Below are 14,298 nucleotides of genomic sequence, written 5' to 3' on the forward strand. Positions count from 1 at the left end.
CCTAAAGATTAAGTCAACGTCCGATTCAGAAAGTTTCCCTTCTTTTAATAGTTAAAAACTTTTTGAAAATTTACCTAAGGTCTGAAACATATCTCAAGTACAGGAATGTGTGTCCTAGTTGAAAACACCTATACCGAGAAATAAGACACTTACCTCCCAAGATCATTGCAGGTCTTCAAGAACTTTTTATGAAACATCTTTTCTTCAACAATGTAGGGAGCATCATCAGTACGCAGGCACATTTTTCATAATATTTGACAACACAAAAATAGAACTTACGAGTTTCGTGAACTATATTACAAACCAAGTGCGGGCACAAGAACATCAATGTTTCTGAAAACCACGCAATTAAGATTTATATTGTCTGAAAACCACACAATAAAACGCTAGAACATGATTAACTATCTCTAATGGAGAGTTAACACTAAGGGATGACACTTTATTGATGGATACACTGTTGCTGATATGAAGTTTCTCTTCATGATTTTTGTCCTCCTTCCGCCTTCACTCTCTTTCCTCTTCTTCCTTCTCCCAGACTCCATAGTTGTTGACATTGCAGGGGAATGATTGCAACTTGTGACAGCGGCTTACCTCCAAATACCTTATGTATTTCATTTTGCTACACACTGTTTTCCATTCCATTTCTAAGCGAGGCAAGTACTTTAAACATAAGCCCTCAATTTTCCAAGGCTTTCCTGTATTACCCCAGAAGTCTGTTCTTACACTTGTGAGTTCACCATGCTCGATGTAAAGATATAGCAACTCAGGAAGGGAAGAAGGATTAAGCCAGATAGGACTGGTATCTCCATGGTAGGACCTAAGGTACAACTCTTGAAGGGATATTGGTGGCAAAAGCTTATCCATAAGCGGTATTATTTCATGATCACAATCCTTGGTGTCAATAGATAAGATCTGGAGTTGTTCTAGCTTTGATAAGGATTCTGCTTCGTCATCTGCAATTTCATCCTGTTTACTTATGTTTATTCTAAGTACTCTGAGATTTGTCAAGTCCTTGAGCTCAACAAGTAGAGTGCCATCTTTACCTGGACTTGGTAGCTTGAATCCGGATAACACTTGAAGCTTGGTAAGCCTCCCTAATCCCCGAGGCAGGCATTGAAGAGGACAATTGTCAACATCCAAGACCACCAGACTTTGTAAAGTTGTGATACAAGAGGGAAGCCTTTTTAAGTTACTGCATTCTGTTATGACCAAAATCTGGAGGTTCTGTTGCCTTCTTATCCAATCTGGCAGCTCCTCTAGGGAACTAATTCTCCGCAAGCTGAGATACGCAAGGCGCTTTTGAGATTTGATCCAACTCCACATCTCTTCAACATGAATGCTGTCTAGCTTGTTGGTTGAGAGATCCAACACTCTAAGGCTGTTAACTGTGGCCAGTCCAGTATTTCGATGTACTGGAAGCGGACAACTTTCCATCAATAAGAATGCCCGTAATTTTGAATTGTTCTCCAGGAGCTTTTCATCCATTTCCCTTGTGTATCCCAAATGGCGGGAGTTAACCTCCGGTTTCTGCTTATTGATTTCATCAAAGCTGCAGAATGCCGCCTCCTTTGCCATTTTTATGATCAAATCTCGCACCATGTCGTGCATTTTGCATTTGTAGACTCTTCCATCGTATCCCCTTTGCTTTACAGCTTCAACCAGGCATCTATTGACCAGTTCCAATAGACACTCAAAAGCCACTTCAATTGCCGTTTTTTCTTCATTTCCAAGGACAAACCCTTCCCCAACCCACCAATAGACCAGTTGTTCTGCACTGATTTCGTAGTCTTCAGGATAAACAGAGAAGCATAGTATACACTGCTTAAGCTTCGCTGGGAGATCATCGTAGCTTAGTTGTAAAGTAGCAGGTACTGAAGTTCTGTTTGCCAGTTCATTACGGAAATTTTTACTTACCTGTTTCCACTGATGAAGGGACTGTGTTTTGGTTGATAGTAGCCCTCCTATTGTCTTGATGGCTAGTGGTAGACCATCACATTTCTTCACAATTTCCCTCCCTACTGTTTCAAACTCTGAATCCTTGCTCGTCTGCCTATTTGCAGCCACCGTGCAGAACAAATCCCAACTTTCAGTTTCATCAAGCTTTCTGGCATGATGGATACGAGTGACCCCCATGCTTTTTGCAACACTTTCATTTCTTGTTGTGATGATGATGCTCTGGTTGCATTTCTCCCCTTCTGGCAGATATGAGGAAATGTGCCTCCACCAGTCGCCATCATTATTCCACACATCATCCATAACAATAAGATATTTCTTATTACTGAGGGCTTTCTGAATCTCTAGCATCTCATCATCGATAATTACAGTCTCATTGATTCCTAATTGCCTCAACATGCTGGTAATGATCTCTTTTTCAGAAAATGTTTGAGATACTGAGACCCAAATCATTTTATCAAAATGGTCGACTACGTCATTGAAGATCTTCTGGGCAGTTGTTGTTTTGCCCAAGCCTCCCATTCCCACGATCCCAACTCGATTTGAACTTTCGCTTGTCGTGATCCAGCCTATTATCTTATTTGTATCCTCTCTTAAGCCTATTATCTTGGAAGCCGAAACATGTGAGGTACGTCTTGCCTTTCTGTTTATTCCTTCACCACTGCTCAGGATCCACTGACTAACTGGATTGAGGTATGTATTCAATTGACTCTCCATTGCCTCAATTCGCTTGTTGATTTCTTTTAGCTTGTTTCCTGCTTTATGTCGGAAAGAGAACCCACGAAAAGTGTAGCCATGGCAAATAGAGATCTCTTCGTAAGCTGCTCGCGTTTGGCAATCTAATAAAATGTCATCAGCATCATAGATCAAATCCCTTATTTGAGCTAAACTAGTCTTGAAAGTCAAGTAATCCTTGCTATTTCTCTCTAGCCTTTGTGCGTCGGCTAGAAACGATGTCATCAAGTTGAGCTTGGTCTTCATTTTCCCGAAGCCCTCTTTGAATCCAAGTAAGGTCTTCTCTTCATTTTCAAGTGAATTATACAGTTGTTGTACAAGGACTTGAATCACAGCGCTTGTAAGTGGATCCATGAATGCTGTTAAACAGAATATTCAACTGTTAGGTTATGGAAGAAAAATACACTTTTCAGAGTGAGATTCAAGATGAATTTCTTTCAGTTGAACTTTATGTAGACAACTTCCTAATTTCGTGAACTTCTGAATTTTGGAGGCATACTTTTACATTTTGTTCTTGGTGTCAGATTAACTCATTCAAGTCCTCGTGTTCCGCTTTATCTTAGTGATAAAAGAAACGCGATGACCTCGGTGAAGTGAAGTAACAACAGAAGGTAACAAACCATAAACGGCTATATAAATGATAACAAACATACTAAAATGATCACAAAAGATTGTGTATATATGTCTTTCAGTTGTCCTTTTTTTTAATTTTTAGATTAGTATGATCATACTATAAAATATGAGGATATAGGTATTTATCGATATTCAATTTCTGGATATGTATAGTGGATATATCTCTTTCTTTGGGGAGGATATATCCAAAATATCGATAAATATCGTAAATATTGTAGATATTTCTTGATATATCATGATACATTATTTATATTTATTTGAAATATAATGGTAAATATTAAATAAAATTGTTATATACACAAAATATCACAAAATATCTATAAATATCACAAAATATTCTCAAATATCACAAATATCGCAAATATCGTTGAAATATCACCGATATTTGCAGTCGTATATATCTCTGAACATATCGTGATATTTATATATCTTTCTCTGAAATCTGGATAAATATCCCCAAATATCGTGATATATCGGGATATTTTGTACTATGAGTATGATTACTTTAGTTCATATTTTAACATAGTTGGCTTGTCAAGAATAGCAATTAGTACTCCAACTATAATATAACTAGAGAGGGTTTTAGGGGCATATTTTATGTTAACACGTAAACAAACTCAAAATCGTTAAGGCATTTATAAGTTTTGGATTAGGCTAATTTTTTGTAGAAATGATCTCCTAACTATTCTAAGCATTAATGTCACAACTAATCAAAAAAATCCAAAATTTCCAAACTTACCAAATGTGCTTAACAATTTACAAAATTTGGCTAATTGTATACCGTTCATTTTCACCATTTTGGATACTATATTTGGTAAGTTTAGAAATTTTTTATTTTTTTGATTATTTGTGACAATGTTTAGAATAGTTAGAAAATCATATCTAGAAAAAATTAGCCTAATCCAAAACTTATAAATACTCTAACGATTTTGAGTTTATTTACGTGTTAAGATAAGATATGTCTCTAGAACCCTTCCCATATATCTAACCTCGTAAAAAAGAAAAATGAGGTAAATGGAGGTTTACTTACAGTAGTTATCTTTGGTGAATCTATGTAACTTAACCATGAATTAAGAAGGTCACAGTAAACGAGGAAAAACAAGTTAGGGCATCACCAATGGAGCCTTTACATAGTGCTCTATCTCCAAATTTGAAGGAGCAATTGGTTAAACACCCTTCCAGCCCTATATGGGATTCTATTTCTACCATCCTTGAAAAGTGTCTCTAATTTTATTGGAAGTGTTAGAGGAACCAGCGTCTAAAAGAAAATTTCATATGCAGCTCTTGAAAAGCATTCAAGAGAGTGAATACAGCACAGCTGATTTTAATTATTGGTTGAGTGTCCTAGGCAGCTGGTTTTATGGAAATTGTGATAGATGTGGTAGGTTTAATTTGGTCACAAAAGTGATGATTTTCCAGTTCCGTTAGATGCCCAAGTAAAATTTTGTAGAAGGGTGTTTATTGGGTTAGTTAGTGTGATCCCCTCAGTAGATGAGCCAATTAGGATTTCCCCCCCACTAGATGGCCAATTAGGGTCTCTCCCTAAATACACAAAAAAAAATACGGTCAATCCAAGTTGACTTTTTTTTTTTTTTTTTTTAAGGGGAGACCCGAATTTCTCCATCTAGGAGGGAATCCTAATTGGCTTATCTATACAAAATGACCAAAGACGGTTTCAATTTGAAATTCAGGAATCTCAGAGGGCATGCGAAAACAAAGCTAAGGAGTTACATAGGAGAACAAGAACCCAACCGCACCAACTCAGCAAGCAGCCCCACAAGGCCGTGTTTATGCAGTGATACCTTGTGAGGGAGGAGCTGATGGTGCAGTAGTAGAAGGTATTTTCCTTGTCATTCTAGGCCGGCAGGGATACTATTTGACTCTGGGCCGGCCACTCATTTATTTCTCACATTCATGTTTTTGATTGGTGTTGAGCCTCATGGGAGAGTCGGTTCTTGATAGCGTGTGTAAGCAATGTTTAGTTTTAGTTGATGATCTGGGATTTCCTGTAGATTTGATATACTTAATTTAGTTAATTGATATGCACGAGTTTGATGTGATTCTTTGGATGGATTGGCTAACAACTTATCATGTACGTACGGTTGGACTGCTATGCCAAACCTATATTTTAGATCTCCATGGACGACAACCTATAGTAATTGCAGAGAAAAACTCTCCAGGACAAATCGGGGAAGAAAGTAATTCGTAAGGATACTTTTATTTTTAATCACTCACAAGGACCGGATAGATGGAAGTTCAAATATACCTTTGACGCGAAATTAAAAATAGCTCGGGTACGAAATAATAAACGGCCCGGCCCAACCGAAACGACCTGGTGTATATGTTCATACCTATGTGGGATATGAACAATCACTATTCATACATTAACATGAGCTATGAACACTCATTGTTGATTGTTCATACCTATTTGGAGTATGAACAATCAGTGTTCATACCTTAACATAATGTATGATTAGTAAAAACACCTATTGGAATATGAACAATCAATGTTCATACGTAAACATAATGTATGATCAATAATAACATTTATTAGGGGTATGAACAATGATTGTCCATACATCAACATAAGCTATGAACAATCTTTGTTCATACCAATAGGTAAACATAATGTATGATTAATAAGAACACTTATTGGAGTATAAACAATCCATATGAGCTATGAACAATCATTGTTCATATGAAACAATTATTGTTCATACCTATTTGGGGTATGAACAATCAATGTTCATACCTAAACATAATGTATGATCAATAAGAACACTTATTGGAGTATGAACAATAATTGTTCATATATGAAAAATAATTGTTCATACTTATTTTGGGTATGAACAATCACATCAACATGAGCTATAAACAGTCATTGTTCATATATATATTAGGGTATGAACAATAAATGTTCATATGAACAATTATTGTTCATACCTATTTGGGGTATGAACAATTAATGTTCATACCTAAATATAATGTATGATCAATAAGAATACTTATTAAAGTATGAACAATCATTGTTCATACCTATTTGGGGTATGAACAATCAATGTTCATACCTTAACATAAGGTATGATCAATAAGAACACTTATTGGAGTATGAACAATCATTGTTTATACCTCAACATGATCTATGAATAATCATTGTTCATACATCAATATATTGTATAAAGTACGTTCACCTATTTGGGTATGAACACTCATTGTTCATAGTAAAATGACAGAAATGGTAAAATCAGAAAATATTTATTTCAAATCCGGGCTATTTGTCCTTGAGGGTTATTTCAAGCGAAAATTGGTTTTCAGGGTTATTTTCACCCGAAATTTGTTCTTGTGAGTGATTATAAAAAAAATATGTTCTCTAGAGTTGTTTTGAATCAAAATTGGGCCAAGGGACCAATTTCTTGTGGTAATTGTAGCTACAAGGAGTAATTCCTTAGTAGAAGCTTTCATGGCACACTTAGAAATTGGGAAGCAAAAAGGTTGATATGAGACAGGTTGAGGTTGTGGTTGGGTGCATCAATTTTTTCGGTGACATTCCAGGATTACCTCCTGCAAGGGAAGTGGAGTTTAGCATTGAGCTAATTCCAGGTACCACCCTAATCGCAAGAACTCCTTACCGTATGGCTCCCACAGAGCTGAGGGAGTTAAAGACCTAACTCCAAAACCTCCTAGATCTGGGGTTCATTCGTCACAGTACATCTCCTTGGGGAGCTCCAGCTCTTTTCGTCAAGAAGGACGGCTCATTTGCCCTCTGTGTCGACTATAGAGAATTGAACAAAATGACTATTCGCAACAAATATCCTTTAATTTACCTCGGATAGATGACTTGTTTGATCAACTGAAGGGAGAAAAATGATTCTCCAAAATTGTCCTAAGAACGGGTTAATATCATATGTAAAGATGTTGGTTCGTGCAAGTGATGTGCTTAAAATTGCGTTTGTGACACGTTATGGTTCATAGGAATTTCTGGTAATGCCTTTCCGGTTAACTAATGCCTCGACATTTTTCACGGACATCATGAACCGAGTGCTCAAAGCCTATCTTGATCAGTTTGTAATCGTCTTTATCTATGACATTTTGATTCATTCAAGGACCCGAGAAGAACATGCAGAACATATAAGAATAACTCTTCAAACACTTCGAGAACATAGTTTGTATGCTAAGTTCAAGAAGTGTGTGTTTTGCCTCAACGAGGTTAAATTCTTGGGCCAGGTCGTATGTGGAGAAGGCGTAACTGTAGACCCTTCTAAAGGTGGGTGCAATTTTGAGCTGGGAGCCACCTACTTCAGTTTCTGAGGTACGAAGTTTTCTCGGGTTTGGCAAGGTATTATTGGCGTTATATCGAGGGTTTTCTCACGGATCGCAGCACCTATACGACACAATTAACCCGCAAGGGTAAACCCTTTGTTTGGAATGAGCAATGCCAGCGAGCTTTTGATACTTTAAAGTCAAAGTTGACTTCAATTCAACACCGGTGTTGATCCCTCCTGAGAGTGGTGTGGGCTACGTAATATACACGGATCCTTCTCATCAAGGATTAGGGTGTGTACTCTAGCTTGCATGGTAGTAGCACATGCATCTTGACAACTAAGAACTCATGAGAAGAATTGTCCCACTCATGATTTAGAGTTGGCTGCAGTCATCTTTGCACTAAGGCTTTGGAGACATTATTTATTCGGTGAAAAATTTGAGATATTTTGATCATAGGCTTAAGAGAGGATTTAAATCATAGGCAACAGAGATGGTTAGAGTTACTAGAAGCCAGAGCGCGCACGCGCTCTGACATAGAACAACTAGAGCACGCGCCTTCCATTCCAGTATCGTAGCTTGTACCGTTTGTTTCCTATTTGTTTTAGGATTTCTATTAACATAGATAGAAACAATGTGTATGTATTAGGAACTTGTAATCTCTATATAAACAATTGTGTAAATAGTAGAAATAAATCAAGTAAATATTCTCTCAAATCAATCTCTCTCTCTCTCTATTTATCATGGTATCAACCTAATTTCGATCCGAACCCTAACCCTAACCCTAACCGCTCTAAGCTTCCGCCTCCTCTCAATTCTCAATGGCCGACGCCTCAAACACCAATAATGACTCTCCTCCAGGTTCCGATGATCCTTTCTTAGTACACCACTCAGATGGTCCCACGGCTATTCTCGTCTCTCCTCTGTTATCCGGTGACAATTATCTGACTTGGTTACGGTCTATCTCTAGAGCCCTTCGAGCAAATAATAAGTTTGTTTTTGTCGATGGCTTTGTCACACCTCCTAGTACTCCCAAAGAAAAATCCAAGTGGTCGCGATGTGATGACCTCGTTGCTTCATGAATTCTCAATTCTATTACTCCAGATATCTGTGGAAGCATCCTCTATGCCGACTCTGCATCCGAAATCTGGAAAGATCTAGGTGACCGTTTTTCACAAACTAATGCACCCAAGGTCTTTCAACTGAAGGATTTCGTCACTCTTCTCAAACAAGACAATCGTTCGGTATCTGTTTACTTCACTTTGCTTAAATCTTTATGGGATGAATTAAGTTCTTTGTCTACTATGCCTGCTTGTACTTGTGGTCATGCATCTATTTTTGCCAAAGAGGTTGAAGACGGTCGTTTTATGAAATTCATGCAAGGCCTAGATGCTCGTTTTCAATCCATTCGCAGTCAAATTCTCTTAATAGATCATTTTCCTCATATGTCAAAGATTTATTCTTTAATCCGACAGGAAGAGAAGCAACAAGAGATTCATGCACTCTCTCTTCCTTCTGCTCCAGACGCTGCTGCCCTGAGTACGCACTTTCAAAAGACCAACTGGGCTTCTTCTTCGAAATCAGGCCCGTCTAAACCTCCGCAAAGACAACACGTTCGCGAACCTCGGCGCGCCGCCTCGATCTGAGGGGCAACCCGCAGCGCGACGCTTTGTCTATTCTGCAAATCAACGAACCGCATTGGACATCATATTGGTACATGTTACAAACTGCACGGTTATCCCCCCAAGACTGCTCAAGCCAATTTGGTTGCTACGGACTCCAATTCTCCTATTTTCTCCACAGAACAATACAACCAACTTCTCAGTTTGCTTGATTCAGGTAGCACCACTTCACAAGCAAACCTGACAGGTATTTCTCTCTCGTGTTTTTCTAAATCCATATGGATCATTGACTCGGTGCTACCAATCATGTCTGTTCATCATTACATCTGTTTTCTCATTATCATACTTGTTTAACACATTCTACTCTTAAACTTCCAGATGGAACAGACCATTTAATTACTCATGTTGGTAGTGTTATTCTCTCTCCTCTATTGCATCTTGACAACGTTCTGTTTGTTCCCACTTTTCATTTTAACTTGCTTTTCATTAGTGAACTAGTCAAGTTTCACCCTATCTCTGTCACGTTCACTAATGATTCTTGCCTTTTTCAAGACCAGTTATCGAAGAAGAAGACTGGATTGGGACGACTTAATGGGGGACTCTACCATCTCCAACTAGCTTCCGTTTGCTCATCCCACAACTCCACCACCAATAATTTATGACATTATTGCTTAGGACATCTGTCTTCCACGCTTTTGCAGATTTTCGCGAAGCAGTTTCCTTTCATTTCTAGTTCCAATTAATAATACTACTTGCAATGTATGTCCGCAAGCTAAGCAAACACGTTTATCTTTTTCTCATAGTTCAATAAAAACTATTAGACCTTTTCAAATGATTCATTATGACATTTGGGGTCCTTTTCATTTACCATCCTATTCCAATGCTCGTTTTTTCTTAACTATTGTCGATAATTTTAGTCGTGCTACATGGATTTATCTTATGACTGTCAAATATGAAACTGCCATGCATTTACAATCTTTTTTTGCCATGGTTCATACTCAATTTCATTCTACAATACATTCCCTCATATCTGGTCGTAGCAACATTGATGACCATTTTCATGAAATCCAAGTCCTTCGATCCGACAATGGATCCGAATTTATATCTCATAACATGCAACAATTTTTTTTTCTAAACATGGGGTTATCCACCAACGTAGTTGCTACTCCCCAACAAAACGCTGTTGTTGAAAGAAAATATCGTCATTTACTCAATGTTGCACGAGTATTACGTTTTCAAGCTCATCTCCCGTTATCTTTCTGGGGTGAATGCATTCTCACCGCAAGCTATCTCATTAACAAAATTCCTAGCACCTTGTTAAATGAAAAATCACCTCATGAGCTTTTGTTTACAACACCTCCCACTCTTGCCCATCTTCGTGTTTTTGGTTGTTTATGTTTTGCTCACAACACTTCCATTAAAAATAAGTTTGATCACCGCGGGAAACCTGGCATCTTCATTGGTTATCCTTATGCTCAGAAAGGCTATCACATTTATGATTTATCTTCCAAGAAAATTTATACTTCCCGTGATGTGATTTTCTATGAGAATGTATTCCCCTATCAACATTTATCTTCCCCACCCCTTGTTAGCAATTCGCCGAATTATTCGCATTCGCGAATCGAATTTTTGAAGGGCAAAACGTATAATACTTCCGAATGTTTGAGAGATTCGCAATAATCCGCGATTTTTTGCCTTGAAACGAATAATACATATTTTGCCGAATTTTTGAAAAGTTTCCTTTTCAAAAATTCGGCTAAAAAAAAATGAATGAAAATTTGGTTGCGTTTTTGTTATTTTTTATGTATTTTATGTCCTCACTCTTACTTTAAGTCCCTCACTCTTACATTTTTAGTGATAAATTAATCCAAAAGTTTTGCTTTTATACTTTTTGGGCAATATTTAAATTGTCATGTCATGGTGTGTGTGTATTTTGAAATTTGAACGTTAATTTCAATCAAAGAACAAATAAATAAAAGTACCTATGTGGACCATTCAATTAGTTTCAACATTTTTGTAGCTAAATTGTTTAGATATGTTTGTTATGTTGTAAAGAATGACAACTATTATTAATATTTATTAACATAATATCACAAATTTTTTACTTCTAAATTTTTGCAACCAAAAGTTTAAAACGCGTATTAATTAAACACCGCATAATTGCCGTATTGCAAATTTTTGACCGTACCATTTTTTTGAATCATCGAATAATTCTCGAATTATTCTCGTACCGAATTTTTTCTGTATCCCGAATTGCTAACAAGGACATCACATCTGCCAGTTTATCCCTTACCCATCCCAGACAATGAAACTTTCGACAATCAAGCATCTCCTGTAACTCCAGTAGACAGAGTGCACACGCGCCCTCCCTCCTGACAATCTTCCTATCTAACTCAGTCAGCTCCGTCACCTACAATTTTGGAACTCCCTCAGCCACCACACTCCAACCCTCCTACCTCACCTCGATCTACTAGAGTGCGAAACCCCCTACCACTTCTCATCAAAGATTATCACTGCCCTATTCTCACCAAGGCACCTACAATCCCTTGTTCGGCCAACCTCATCCAATCGGACTCTAAGGTAACATGGTCTTCCAATCCATATCCTATGGCTTTCTATGTTTCTGACACTAATTTTTCTACTTGTCATAAAGTTTTTTTGTCTAAAGTGTCTTCTTCAGTTGTTCCTACATCTTTTCTCAAGCTGTAAAAATCCTAGAATGGAGAGCTGCTATGGCTGCTGAAATTGCAGCTTTTGAACAGAATAACACGTGGACTCTTGTTTCATTTGTAGGAACCGTTATTGTTGTACCGAATGATTTACGAACCACGAAACACCCACGCGCAGCGGAATAAGGGGTATAACGGTTTGGTTAGAAATTCATACCTTTAGATCGGCTAAGATAACTCTGAGAATCCAAGATTTAAGAAATCAGCAACCTCTTGATCTTCTGTTGTATTCATATCCTTAGATTGGACGTTGTGTGGGCAACAATCTACCAACCCCCTTCTTTCTCACAAAGCTGGAACCGATTTTGGATCTATCTTTTCTTGCCTCTCTTTTCCTAATCCAGTGAATAGTGAATTCGGCCAGGAGAGAAGGGTTTCTATTTATAGGCTATAACAGGGACCATGAGGAGAAATTAGGGTTGGGCCTCCTGACGGGCTTGGGCTTCCCATGTTCGCCCAGAACACATGGCCCAAGTCCGTCAACAAATGGCTTATACTACTAAAGGCCATTGTTGCACTACCACCCTAATCCCAAATTACGTGTTATGTTTATGGGTTCCATATTATATGCTTGTTGATCTCCTCATGTTTAAGATATCGAATTCCCGTTGATTAAGTCAAGTTACTGACAACTACATTAATCAACTTCTTATGTCCTTGAGTAGTATCACTCAACCTCATTGTTATGTCGGAATAAATCCACGTGCAGGGTTTACATGACAATCCTTTTGAGCTCCTCAAGGGGACATCATCAACCCAACTTCCTGCGGGTCATGGATTTCTTCTATAATCAACAACACACCTTACATACAATGTCATTACCCAATCCATTTAGTTTGTTGATTCACAAATGAATCTCACTCATTGATGATTTAAAGCAATGTACAATGCACATAAGTGCCCGTTATTATATCCGGATTAAGAGGACAATCATCCATAATAACAGAGGTGTTTGTTCTCTTATATAGTCGGTATAAAGAGAAACAACCTCACTTGGTCCTGTTCAATACACACAAAGTGTACTAGTGTAATCCTACAGTCAAGATAGACTAATACCAGATTATACTGCAACCTTACTAATGGTTTGTCCAAATACATTTAGGTTGTGAACGTTTACTTATACTTTATAAGGTACTGATGATATGATCTTCTGTGTATTACCACACACCATATCATCTACAACATAAAGTATTAGACACATGCATATAACTTTTACATAACATTTGCCCATATGATTCTCATTCAAAATATAAAGAATTAGAGTTAATACAAAAGTAATGCTTTTAGTATATAACCCTATCAATTATCCCCTCATCTTAAGCCTATTGATTGTAAATGGGTTTTCAAGATTAAATATCATGCAAATAGCTCTATTGAGCGTTACGAAGCTCGTCTTGTTGCCAAGGGTTACAATCAGATTGAAGAACAAGACTATCATGACACTTTTGCACCTGTTGCTAAATTAGTCACTTTTTGATTACTTCTCTCCATTGATGCTATCAGACATTGGTCCCTTCATCAGCTGGATGTCTACAATGTCTTTCTCCAAGGCAATTTGGATGAAACTATCTACATGACCTTACCTCCTGCTTCTCCAAACAGGGGGAGCACAGGATCTGTCGCCTCAATAAGTCCTTATATGGACTCAAGCAGGCTTCTCGGCAATGATTTGCCAAACTATCTACCACTCTTGTCAATGCCGGCTTCACTCAGTCTAAGCCTGATTATTCTCTATTCACTCATATTCGTGGTTCTAATTCTACATTTGTTCTTGTTTATGTGGACGACATTCTAATCACAGGCAACAATCCATCTCTCATTCAGAACTTGAAGCAATTTTTAGAAGCAAAGTTCTATATCAAGGACTTGGGACGTCTTAAATATTTCTTGGGTATTGAGGTAGCTCAATCCAAAGAAGGATTATTTCTTACACAGCGCAAATGTCTTTTGGACATTCTGTCTGATTGTGGTACCACTGGTGGTCGTATTTCTGAGTTCCCTATGGAACAAAACATCAACATTAATACCAATGATGGCATGTTACTTCAGGTTCCTACTGTCTATCGTCGCTTGATTGGGCGTCTCCTATATCTCACAGTTACACGACCAGATATCACTTATTCTATTAATTATCTCAGTCGTTTCATGTAGTCCCCACAGACTCCACATCTCGATGCTGCTCATCGTATACTCCGCTACCTTAAAGGTTCGATCAACAAAGGGATTATCTTATCCGCTACTAGTTCTTTACACATCTCCAACTTTTGTGACTCTGATTGGGCTGGCTGTCCTGTCACTCGTCGTTCTACTAGTGGTTATTGCACTTTTCTTGGTTCTAGTCCTATCTCCTGGAGAACAAAGAAACA

General features: G+C 37.8%; 1 pseudogene across 1 annotated transcript in view; it reads right to left on the reverse strand.

Annotated features, from left to right (window-relative positions):
* Nucleotides 1-241: 241 nt before the first annotated feature.
* LOC147517930 (disease resistance RPP13-like protein 4 pseudogene) overlaps nt 242-14,298 on the reverse strand; it is a 31,757-nt pseudogene continuing 17,700 nt past the window's right edge. Inside the window, exon 2 of the transcript XR_015211637.1 lies at nt 242-3,047. The product of XR_015211637.1 is annotated as a disease resistance RPP13-like protein 4 pseudogene (transcript). The remainder of the gene's footprint in view (nt 3,048-14,298) is intronic.

The sequence above is a fragment of the Coptis chinensis genome, chromosome 2 (assembly GCF_015680905.1).
Source record: "Coptis chinensis isolate HL-2020 chromosome 2, ASM1568090v1, whole genome shotgun sequence".
Lineage (NCBI taxonomy): Eukaryota > Viridiplantae > Streptophyta > Magnoliopsida > Ranunculales > Ranunculaceae > Coptis > Coptis chinensis.